General features: G+C 41.1%; 1 pseudogene; it reads left to right on the plus strand.

The window, feature by feature from the left end:
* The first annotated feature begins 280 nt into the window (after positions 1-280).
* LOC123454429 lies at positions 281-397 on the plus strand (annotated as a pseudogene).
* The last annotated feature ends 3987 nt before the right edge of the window (positions 398-4384 follow it).

Raw genomic sequence — 4384 nt, forward strand, 5'->3', positions numbered from 1 at the left:
GCTAGTTAACTTCACCAATGACTCACATATTGTTTTTTACTACCATGAGACCTTTTTGGACAGAAGGCTTTACTGAGAAAGGAAAACCATTTTCATGATCATTGTAATCTCCATTTTCTTTTTTGTTTAAGGAATGCGAATGTTAAGACCATCTTTTCAAGTCAAGATGCATAGATTGATTTCATTGAATGCAGAGAATACACAGTTTGAAAATTGACTAACCCTTCTCTTATTGGTGGTCTTTCATTTACTGTCATGTTTCCTTTAAAATGAGTTTCATACTGCTTCTCTGCCTTTTGGCTAAGATCAACTGTAGTGTCTGCTCTTATCAGTTTAAAATGAGGTTCATTTTTGGCCTTATGAACGTATGCCTTTGTTTCTAGAATAAAGATCCCACACTTGCTGTCATGTCCCCCATACTTGACATATTCCCTGCAACAAATAAACCTCTATGAATGTCACCACATATCTGTTAATTATCTGTTGCCTCCTCAGAGCTTAGCACAACACTTATCATATAGTAGCTTCTCCTTCGAGTCTTCTTGATGAACTAATAAAAATGATTATGTATTTAAATACTTCCTGATTGTAAGGTTTCAGTAGTACTTGATGAGCTGAAGTTAAGTATCTTTAATTTCAACCTGATACTATTAAATCCTTGATGGAATGTGTACCAGATGTATAAATACTGAGGGGAAAACATCAATTCAACCTGAATAATTTATTCACACAGTAAAAAAGTGAGAAGATGAGGTAACCATCACAGACAAGGTTGAGAAACCTAGTGAAAAGGAATCACGCTGAGACAAGAGTTAAATGTAGACTTTGTTAATGGGTGATTCAGGTCAACTTCAGTCACATCAAAGCCAGGCAGGACTTATTTCAGCTTATTTCTTTCTGTTTGGAAAGAAAGTGTTACATTTTAAACAATAGGACATTTTTTTTCAGAAAGATCTATTTTTCATGCGTAGCTCAACCAGAACTACTAAGAAAGAGGACACCTGAATGTGACAAAGGAGCGTGTCCAGAGGTGCATCACTGAGTCAAGACATCCTAGTTGCCAGATAGCTGGCTGGGGTCCTTTAGCTGGACTCAGCCAAGGTCATGAGAACATTACACATAGATCTTCTAAATTTGGTAGTCATAGGCCCTCAAGTGCCAAAGGCTTATGGATGGAGCTGGCATACTTAGAGGCTTATTTCTCCCAATCCTGAGAACCGGAGACTTATGACTCCAGGCTCTAGAGATCAGAGATTTTTTTGGCTTTAGGTGTGGGGATTTGAGGCCTGTTACTCCAGGCCTTGGTTGCCAGTGGCCTGGCACGGAGCACACAGTGCAGTGCTCAGACATCAGCAACAGCTTGCCATAGCAAGTCAGTACCTGCTAGTACGACAACTCCCAAGTCTTCGATAACAGGACTGATGGCTTCTGACAGAAGCTTGTGAGCAGCTCTTAGGTCTTGGATGTTAGGATCCTTGGCCCTCAGGGACAAACAGCTTTTTGGAACTGTTCTAGTGACTAGGGTTCACAGTACCCATCTTCAGCTCTTCGCAGCTGTTGATCTTCTGCTGTCTCAGCTCTCTTCTTTCTCCTGTTTTCTGTATTTTTCCACCATCTTTATCACGGCCTCCCTCTGCCTCTACTCTCCCCACTGTCTTTACACCTCGTTGGTCTGTAGATCCTCTCAGACACCTCATCACAATGGCTGCTGCCACTGCAGCTACTTTTCATTGTGACCACCCTCAATGCCAGGGCAACGTCTGCTGCCACCACCACTACTGATCACTCTGATCTACCAACAACACTAAGAATAGATTACTCAGGAGATGCTTTTTGGTAGCCTAATGTTGCATCTACTCAGCTGACCAGAAAAGTGAGCTGACATCCTAGTTATATAGTCAGAAAAGAGGTATTGCATGTATGTGACACACTAAATGCAGCACCAATCACAACAGTTTCCAGTTCCTCTAATCACAGGCTTTACAAGAGGACCAATCACAGGCTTCACATTACACTGATCACAGCTTTCTGCTGAGCCACCAGGGAAGTAGTCTCCCCTGGCCTGATAGAAAGAGTACCTGCCAAATAAATAGGATCATTTAACCTTCACTGAGTCTTGTCTTGGAGATATGTCTCCCAAGATCCATACAGACTGATTGGCGAGATCCTGACTGGGGCAAGGCCTTCTGCAACAATAGTGGAGGCTTTAGTTATGGTAGTCCTGTTGTTTGTTCCTGGAGTGAAATGTGCTTCAGTGGCAGTGTAGGATTTAAAATAGTTTTCCTTTGTTTATTTTTGCCAAGGAACTCCTTGGTTGATTTTCCCCTATTTCAGTCAGGCTTGAAAAGGGCTGTTGATAGCTGCTACTTAAGCAGTGCTTAATTTAAAACAGGGTTATTGCCGGGCGTGGTGGTGCACGCCTTTAATCCCAGCACTTGGGAGGCAGAGGTAGGAGGATCACCATGAGTTTGAGGCCACCCTGAGACTCAATAGTGAATTCCAGGTCAGCCTGGGCTAGAGTGAGACCCTACCTTGAAAACCAAAAAAAAAAAAAAAAAACCAAAAAAAAAAAAAACAGGGTTATTGGGTAGGCCTTACTCTAATATGAATAGTGTTCTTATGAGTAATATCCTCATAATCCTTATATGAGGATGTTTGGGCCCAGGCGCATTCAAAGTAAAACCATGGCGATACACAAGATGTGAATGACTATTTTCAAGCCAAAATGAGAGGCCTCAGAAGAAACCAACCATGGATAACTAGATCTTGGACATCTACCCTACAATACTGTGAAAAACTGTTTCTTAAACTTCTCAATCTGTAATACCATGCTATGCCATCCTAGAAAACTAATATACAAGGGTGAGTATAACTAGAGGCAAGGTTAAATCTGAGAAGGAACAGGTATTAAACAAAAGGTGATCTCCAAAATTTATGATCAAATATCCCAAACAAGATAGCCTGAATGTCAGCAACATTTCAGCATAGCAAGTTCATTAGTAGCATCATTCAGAAAGACCAGAGGTCAAGTTTTTGACCTAAGCAGAGGTCTAGTTGCTAAAAAGCAGATTTTTCTTCTTTTCTTTTTCTCTAAGGAAGATAAAGGAGAAGGAAAACAAATAAATATCTGTCCCTCTGTGGTGGTTTGAATGGGAAATGACTACTATAGCCTCATGTGGTTGTGGTTAAGCCTCATAATCCCCAGCTGGTAAGACTGGGGAGGTGGAGGCCTGCTGGAGGAAGTGTGTCACTGGATATAAGCCTTGAGTTTTATTAGTCCAGCCCACCGCATCTTCAGAGCTCACTCATTCTTTCTGCTACCTCCCAGCTTATGTGACAAGATGTGATGGCCAGCCTCTGATCTGCAGTGCTTTCTGCGCCACAATGAAATGACCCCTCAAAGCTATCAACCTGAAATAAACTCTTTCCTCCCTGAATTGTTTCTTGTCAGTTGTTTTGTTCCAGCAATTGGAAGGTAACTGATATGCCCAATTATGCTTGGTCCATTGTACCGCCCCTTGCTGTCCTTTGCTGTTTGAAAATATGTTGAAGACAAAACTAAACTTTGGTATATATAATTTAAACCTGCAATCTTAAATATCGAGTCTTAGTAATAAGATGTTAGTACTTACATGATTTTGGCTGACATTCATTGGATTTGTTTTGTTTTGTAGAGTTTGGAACGGAACCCAAGGCTGTATACACGCCAGACAAGTGCTCTATTATTGAGCATAAAATCGTATTCTCCCCATGTGCTGGTGACTACAGCTATAACACATGAGTTTGGAGAGAACCCAGCACATCCCCTAAACAATCTGATAAGTTATCCTATAACTGTTTCATATCTCCACAAACTCTGGTATCATGCAAGTCTTTACTAGAGTCGTAGACAGTACTGGCTCATCACACATAATGCTAATAGTCTTATTTGTGCCCCAGAGCTGATGTTTCTTTTGTTGATTTTACTGTAGTTTAGAGTGATGAAAGAAAAGAGTAGGAAATGCTTTCAAAATGCTTTGATAGTTTTCCATAAGATGCCTGATGTTTATTGTTCACTGAGGAAAAAAAAAATCTAAGAGGCTATAAATTAGTCATATGGAAATCTACCTTTTTTGGACAATGGCACATGCAGAAGCCATACATTGTTACTAGAAAAATTTCAGTGCCAGGGATGGGATACCTTGCAGTGAGTTGTAAGCCAGGGTGGTCCCTGATCCCCAAAACATTACAGGTGATTGCCAAAGCCCTTGGTTCCCCACCAGGAATAGATGGTAAGACCCTATTGCTGAGAACTCCACATACTTGGGCTTCAAGGTCACTGAGAAATCTTGCTGGAGCTGAGCTGAAAAACCTCCTCCATGTAGACCAGCTGAAAGAAAGTTGG

This window comes from Jaculus jaculus, chromosome 13, assembly GCF_020740685.1.
Source record: "Jaculus jaculus isolate mJacJac1 chromosome 13, mJacJac1.mat.Y.cur, whole genome shotgun sequence".
Lineage (NCBI taxonomy): Eukaryota > Metazoa > Chordata > Mammalia > Rodentia > Dipodidae > Jaculus > Jaculus jaculus.